The sequence below is a fragment of the Ursus maritimus genome, unplaced genomic scaffold (assembly GCF_017311325.1).
Source record: "Ursus maritimus isolate PB19 unplaced genomic scaffold, ASM1731132v1 scaffold_15, whole genome shotgun sequence".
Classification (NCBI taxonomy): domain Eukaryota; kingdom Metazoa; phylum Chordata; class Mammalia; order Carnivora; family Ursidae; genus Ursus; species Ursus maritimus.
The window spans coordinates 38,782,840-38,790,694 of record NW_024423897.1 but is presented as its reverse complement, the minus strand read 5'-3'; the positions used below and the strand labels follow the sequence as shown (position 1 = coordinate 38,790,694).

The window sequence follows — 7,855 nt, the reverse complement described above, 5'->3', positions numbered from 1 at the left end:
GCTCACCCCCAAGTACAACGAGGAGCCTCCTGAGCCAGGCAGCTCTTGAGCGCCCCCTGTAGCAACAAGTTAGAACTTCTGCCCACGCCTCTCCCTGCAGCCGTTAGGTAGCTTTTTAAAAAGATCTTGTTTATTTGAGAGAGAGAGAGAGAGAGAACGCGCACAGGGGGAGCGGCAGGCTCCCTGATCCGTAGGCAGTCCGACATGGGGCTCGATCCCAGAACCCCGAGATCATGACCTGAGCCGAAGTCAGACACGTAACCGACAGAGCCAAGTAGGTGCCCCGCCACTAGGTAGCTCTTTAACCCCCCTGGAGCCGTCTCCCAAGCTGTGGGCCGAGTGGAAGCAATAAAGCTTTCTGCAGGGCATGTGAACTAACTCGAATTTAAATAAAACCTTAAAAGAAAAAAAAAAAGCTTTCTGCAGGGGAGAAAAACAAAAAGAAAAACAAAAGAACAAAGATCACCGGCCATTCTAAAACAAGTTGCCACCTGTGACCATAACTCCTGAGGGCTGGGACAGTCCCATTCCTGTTACCACAGGCATCCCCGCCTTGTTTGTGCCAGAAAGTTTCCTCTTCAATGGCGGTCTGTTGGCTTGTTTATTGACAGGCAGTTTTCAAATTGTCTAGCTTCAAAAATATAGGAGTTTTGTTAGTTTGTTCAAGATAGAAAAATAAGCCTGTACGAGTTATTGAACCAAATTCAAATATCCAAACAGGTGTTGCGTTTGGAATTAGGATTGAGAAACAAGAGATTGACTTACCAGTGCGTTGGCTGATGAGATTTAGTGGCTGAAACAAAGGAGCAGAATTACCAGCGTGGGGTCTGGCCACTGTGCTTCCCGTTTCAGCAGAAGGAAAGGAAATGAGACTGACAAGGTGATGTTCTATAGACAAGGAGGTTACACCATCTTCCATTTCGTTGGGTTTTCGTTGTTGTTGTTTACGGCCAACAAATCTTATTTTTATAAGAGAATTATGAAGCCTCTAAGATACTTCCAGGTATTATTTTCAGCGATGCTCCTTATCTTTCTTTCAGGTAATATTCAGCCCCTACAGTTACCGCAAATGCAGCACATCTCCCATTGAATTCTTTAAATAATGCACCAACAAAGGAAACGTTGTTTGCAAAGCCATCCATGCACCTCCAAGCCTCACTGTGGCCCCCTTGGATGCCATAGACCTCAGGCAGACAGCTTCCCCCAGGCAGTTTCTAATGGTGTCCCTTCTATCATCCATTGTTTATAAGCTGGAGGTTCCATTTTGCTATGACCACGTTCATGTCCATGTCCATGGGCCATGTCTGACAGCAAACTGACCTCCCAGGAATCTCAATATTCAGCTCTCCAGCCTCGGCCACCATCTTCCATTTCTGAGACTCATTACTGTGGTCTGCTCGCCTGCCTGTCTTCCATTAAGCAAGAACTGAGGGACATGTCCATACACTCCCAAATTAGCCCTCTTGTTACTCCCCCACCCCAGATAAATTACGTCCACGTATCTCAGTTAAATGTGTGTGTGTGTGTGTGTGTGTGTGTGTCTGTGTGTGTGTTTAGGATAAAAAAATTCAAACCAAGCCCATGATTACAACTATGAGTGTTATTATTATTAAACTATGTTTTTAATAATTCCAAATGTAAAGAAAAGTTGTGGGATGCCTGGGTGGCTCAGTAGGTTAAGCGTCTGACACTGGCTCAGGTCATGATCCCAGAGTCCTGGGATCAAGCCCTGCATCAGGCTCCTTGCTCAGCAGGGAGCCTGCTTCTCCCTCTGCCTGTCACTCCCCCTGCTTGTGCTCTGTCTCTCTTTCTGACAAATAAATAAATATTTTTTTTTAAAAAAAAAGTTGCCAAAGTTACAGAGAACTCCCATACTGCCTTTATCCAGAATAATCATTTCTTTCTGATTTCATCACATTTATTTTCTTTTTCTCCCTCTGTAATTATTTATTTTCTCTGAACCATTTGAGTTTATATAGCTCATGCCTTTGTTATACTCTTAATAGTTCCTTGTTTAGTTCTTAAGAACAAGTATATTTTCCTACATAATCTCAACACAGTTTCAAATCATGAAATTTAAACTTGATACATACTTTTTTCTACTCTGCAATCCATATTCCAATTTCGTCAATTATACCAATAAATTCTTTATAGCACTGTCCCCCTCTAGTATAAGCTTTTTTTTTTTTTTTAAGATTTTATTTATTTATTTGACAGAGATAGAGACAGCCAGTGAGGCAGGGAACACAAGCAGGGGAAGTGGGAGAGGAAGAAGCAGGCTCATAGCGGAGGAGCCTGATGTGGGGCTCGATCCTATAACGCCGTGATCACGCCCTGAGCCAAAGGCAGGCGCTTAACCGCTGTGCCACCCAGGCGCCCCTCTAGTATAAGCTTTAACCAAAGATCACATATGCATTAAATTGTCTTGTTTCTTTAATATTCTTCAATCTGGAACGGTTCTTTAGTATTTCTTTGTGTTTCATGACATTGATGCATTTAAAGAACATAAGCCAGTTGTTTTGTAGAATGTTCTCCAGACTTGCCTAGTGTCTTCTCATGACTTGATTCAGGTCATGGGTCCCCTGCCAGAATGGCACAAAAGTGATGTTTTGTTCTTCTCTGAGTATCAGATCTGGAAGCACACCATGTCGATCTGCACCCTGTTGGTTAATTTTGTTTTGTTTTGTTTTTAATTTTTTCCATTTTTTAATTTAAATTCAATTAATCAATATATAATGTATTATTGGTTTCAGAGGCCTGTTGGTTAATTTTGATCAATGGATCCAGATGTCGTCGTTTTCCACGGTAGAGTTACTATTTTTCCCATGCAACTAATGAGCGATTTATGGAGACACAGTTCAGAATTGAGTAAATAACCTCTTCCTCATCAAACATTTCCCCCCTAGATTTAGCAATCATTGCTATTTCTTGCCCAAACCGTTCTTCACTATGAGGGTTGCAAAATGGTGATCTTTCAACAGTATCCCTCCCTCCACACTTATCAATCTATATTTCACTGTTAGGGAGGACCCTCCCTTGCTCAGCCCCATTTATTCAGTTATCTATCATCCGTGTGAATTAATGGATTCCTATTTTATTCAATGAGTTATAATACTTTACTGTCCTGGTTTATCTTTAGCTCAAAAATTGTCCCAGACTTAGCCACTGCGCTGTCCTTGATAATAGGTCTATGTCCTTTCAATGTGTTCCTATCTCTCTTTTTCGTTTGTTTTTCATTTCCATACTTTCTGTTATATCAAAATGTTCCCATGTTCCTGGCTCATCTTGTGCTTTCTCAGCAGTTTCTCCAAGGAACGCTGATTCTTTTCAGAGAGAAACTGGGGGCACCTGACTGGCTCAGTCAATACAGCAAGCAACTCCGGATCTTGGGGTTGTGAGTTCAAGACCCATGTTGGGCATAGAGCTTACTTGAAAAAAAAATGACATCGTATTTAGAAAGATATGGGCACTAGGTATATCTTTTGCATTTTAAATGAAAAACTTGACCTCCAATGACATTGCTCATGATTAAATTGTGGGTATTCTGTTAGGTTATTTAGGATTATATTTTTTATTTCTATCTGTTGTTACAAAATAATATAGAAATACTTTTCGCTATGTCTTCCAAAAGCAAAAACAATATATGCTATGAAAAATTCAGGAAATGTCTAAAAGTTCAGAACATATTTAAAAATCTCCTGTCAGGACACAACTAGAAATGTATTAAAGCTTTGTTAAGAGGTTAAAATAATGACCCACCATTCTACTCCTAAGATTAACCACCATCAAGATATTAATGATAATTATCACTAGATAATCATATTTCACAGTATAAATATCCAAAAATGTTTCATCAGAATACAATTATTGGATAATTCCAGTATGTGTGTGTATTTCTTCAGAATAAAGCCCTAGATTAAGATTGCTGGATTAAAAATATATACATATTTATTAGCAAAGAAAATGTACCCAACATTTTAGTCATCAGGGAAGTGCAAATTAAAACTGCAGTGAGAGGGCCACCTGGGTGGTACAGCTGCTTGAGCTCCCGGCTCTTGGTTTTGGCTCAGGTCATGATCTCAGGGTCACAGGATCGAGCCCCACATTGGACTCCATGCTTGGCTCAGAGTCTGCCTAAGGATTGTCTCTTTTACTCCCTCTGCCCCTCCTCCCCTAAAATAAATAAATCTTAAAAAAAAAAAAGACCACATTGAGATACTTACAATTACTAAAATGCATAAAAAAATTTAAACTGACAATACCTGGCTGTTGGCAAGGATATAGAGCAACTGGAACTCTATAAACTACTTATAGAAGCGTAAACTATAACAAGCACTTCGGAAAACGAGCATTATCTACTACAGCTGAACAATCTTTAAGGCTGTGCCTTTGGTGTCACATTTAAAAAAGTGTTTCCCATCCCATAATTATAAAAAACATTCATCTACAATTTTTTCTTGCTTTTTTATGTTTTTACTTCTTACACTCAATCCTTAATCGGTATTGGCTATAAGGTAAGAATCTCCATTTTATTTAATTTTTTGCAAAGGTTAGACTGTTGCTCTAACTGTATTTATCAAACTTTTTTTTTTTTTTGAGAGAGAGAGAGAGAGCACGCACCAAGATGGGGGAGCAGCAGAGGGAGAGAGAGAGAATCTCAAGCAGACTCCCCACTGAGCATGGAGCCTGATGCAAGGCTCCATATCTCACGACCCTGAGATCATGACCTGAGCTGAAATCAAGAGTCGGGTGCTTAACCAACTGAGCCGAACTAGACGCCCCTCTTAAACTTCATTCTTTTTCATTTACCTGTCTCTTCTGTTTTGATTTCTTATTTTTTCTGATATTTTGTGTTCTGATATGGTAACTATATCATATACCTTATTACCTGCAGGGGAAATCTTCGTCTTTTTTCTTTCTCCAAAATGTTCCTCATGTGTCTATGTTTTAGTCATGCCATACCTCCAGCAGGGAGGTCAGTGCCTAACCCCAGCAGGTGCATTCAGTGTGGGTTACTTGGATGAATGAAGAGCTACTTTGAGCTCTCAAATTATCCCCTCTGAAAAATAATCCACATACTCTGTCTCCAATAGAGCTCCTCTGCTGTATTTTAAAATCTTAGGGGACGTAGAAAGTGAAGGCAAACACAAAAACTGTCCTTCATTCAAGTATGTAAAGTAATTCTGCTACTATGAGTAACAATGCAATATCTAGTGTCCGAAGTAAAATTGGAAGAATTAATTTTTTAAAAGATTTTATTTATTTATTTGACACAGAGAGAGAGATTGAGAGCACAAGCAGGGGGAGTGACAGGGAGAGGGAGAAGCAGGCTCCCCGCTGAGCAGGGACCCGATGCAGGGTTCGATCCCAGGATCCTGAGATCATGACCTGAGCCAAAGGCAGCCGCTTAACTGACTGAGCCACCCAGGCGCCCCAAGAATTAATTTATTTGAAGAATTTTTTTAAAAATAAACTCTGTGCCAATGTGGGGCTTGAACTGACAACCCCAAGATCAAGAATCACATGCGCCACTGACTGAGCCAGCCAGGCACTCCAAGAGTTAATTTTTCTTAGCAGGTACTTGATTTTGCCCTCCAAGGAACAGCTACACTTAAGACCCATACTTTTTGTTTTATTTCATGAATGCAGTGCTAGTTCAAGAGAGATGGTTACAGGAGATGAGATCAGTTCCTGGATGGAAATGTGTGTTCAGAAATGTTGCTGATATTTCAGGGAAATCTCCACTGACCCAGCCTTGAACCAAATCCATGTGTGATGCAAATAGGCAAGGCCCAGTGAAGAGATGCTAATCTGAATTATTTAACTTCTTCTGTAATGAAAATTTCATGGTGTAATTTTATGTTTTTTTCTAAAGCGTATTTCAACTTGTATGACTAAGTAAAGCCAGCCAGTTTATTATATAGGATACAGATTTAGGTATGCAAAAACATAAACTTGTCTACAATTGGACTTAATTTCTATCTAAAGCCTTCATTCTGTCTTTGTCTGAAAACTTAATCTTAGTTAATTTGGGCTAAACTGCCCATTCAGGATGTTCTCAGTTGGTTTGGGGGTTTCCCACTTCTTCCCAGAGTTGTATCCAGGCTCCAGGGAAGATCATCTTAAAGTCTATCAAGATGTGGTCATGGGATAGGAGGCGGCTCTATCCTGGTCTTTGCAGCCTGCTTACAACACTGCTTGGATCCCAGGACCTCCTTTCTTAGCTCTTCAGATCATTCTTGATGGTATGTGTCTTAGTCTGTTCACACTATTGTAACAGAGAAATTTATAAACAACAGAAATTCATTTCTCACAGATCTGGAGGCTTGGAAATCCAAGATTAAGTCACCAGCAGATTCAGTGTCTGGTGAGAGCCTGCTTCCTGGTTCCTGGGTCAGTCTTCCTGCAGTGTCCTCACATGGTGAGTGGGGTGAGAGATTTCTCTGGGGTCTCTTTTATAAGGGCACTAATCTCACTCATGAGTGCTCCACCCTTATGACCTAATCACCTCCCAAAGATCCCTACCTCCTCCTACCATCACAGTGGGGAGTAGGATTTCACATAGGAATCTGGTCAACCTTTCAGTCTCTAGCGGCATGAAAAATATCTTGCTCTTCTTCCCTGCCACCCTGGGCTACCTCAGGCCTCTCTTCCCACATGGCCCACCCAACCATCTACTCTACCACCCCCTTGATGGTGCTTGGAGAGTTCTTTGCAACACGCCTGTTCCCAGAGCTACAAATGGGAGTGAGACACAGGTCTCCTTTACTCTGGTTCCCCAAATCAGTGTTGTGGATTGTGGGGTCCTAACATTCCTCTGCACACATTCAGGGAACTCAAGGGAAAGGGGGAGGGATAGGGAGGAAGGTGCTACATGCCATTCCTTGCTCTCCGCAGACTCTTCCTCCTCACCAAAGGATCTTTAGTCAAGAGAGGTTGGGGAGGAGGGTCTGGGGAAGGGGCAGCAGGTGCCATGTCTGGCCATGAGGATGGCAAGAAGCAGTCTCCAAAGCAGCCCAAGAAGGCCAAGGAGACTTACGAGGAAGGTGAGGCATTCAAGCAGAAACAGAAAGAGGAACAAAAGAAACTTAAGGAGCTAAAAGCAAAGGCCACAGGGAAGGACCCCCGGTTATAGGCGGAATTAGGAAATCTGGCAACAAGTAAGGTGTTCCTTGTGCCTGAGGGCATGGTGATCCTTAATTCCACTCCTGTGTAAACATCTGGACTCCCTGTCATAACATCTGTTGCCACCTGTAGCTAAAGTGAAGTGTTATCTTAGTCCTGTTGTACATTTAAGGATAAACTTTTGTAGGGGCACCTGGGTGGCTCAGTCCATTGAGCATCCGATTCTTGGTCTCAGCTCAAGTCATGATCTCAGGGTCATGAGATCAAGCCCCACACTCAGCAGGGAGTCTGCTTAAGATTCTCTCTCTCTCTCTCCCTCTGCTCCTCCCCCAACACTCGCTCTCTCTCTCTCTTCCCCTCTCTAAAATAAATAAATCTTTTTTTAAAAAAAGAATAAACTTTTGTAAAAAAAAAAAAAAAAGCAACCAATCATAAAAAAAGAGGTTAGGGAGGGTGTGTGCGAGCGTGCGCTCCTCTATGATGGTGTAGGGATAACAAGCATTGAACAGGGAAAAAAACCATATCCATGAACTGTTTGAAATACTAGCCAGCACGTTTTCTCCAACAGTTTGAATCAGACCAAGCATGGCTTATGTTCTGTGTAAATTGTTGGGTCCTAGTCTCCCGGCCTTTGGAGGGGGAGCATTTACTACACTAACTTTCACGTCATGGTGCAGTGTTTCTGGGGCTCTACTGCAAACTGGTTCACTCAACACCCTTTCTGACCTCC

The 7,855-nt window shown here is 41.8% G+C and overlaps 1 pseudogene; it reads right to left on the bottom strand.

Annotated features, from left to right (window-relative positions):
- Nucleotides 1-1,012: 1,012 nt before the first annotated feature.
- LOC121102725 lies at nucleotides 1,013-1,321 on the bottom strand (annotated as a pseudogene).
- Between the last annotated feature and the right edge of the window lie 6,534 nt (nucleotides 1,322-7,855).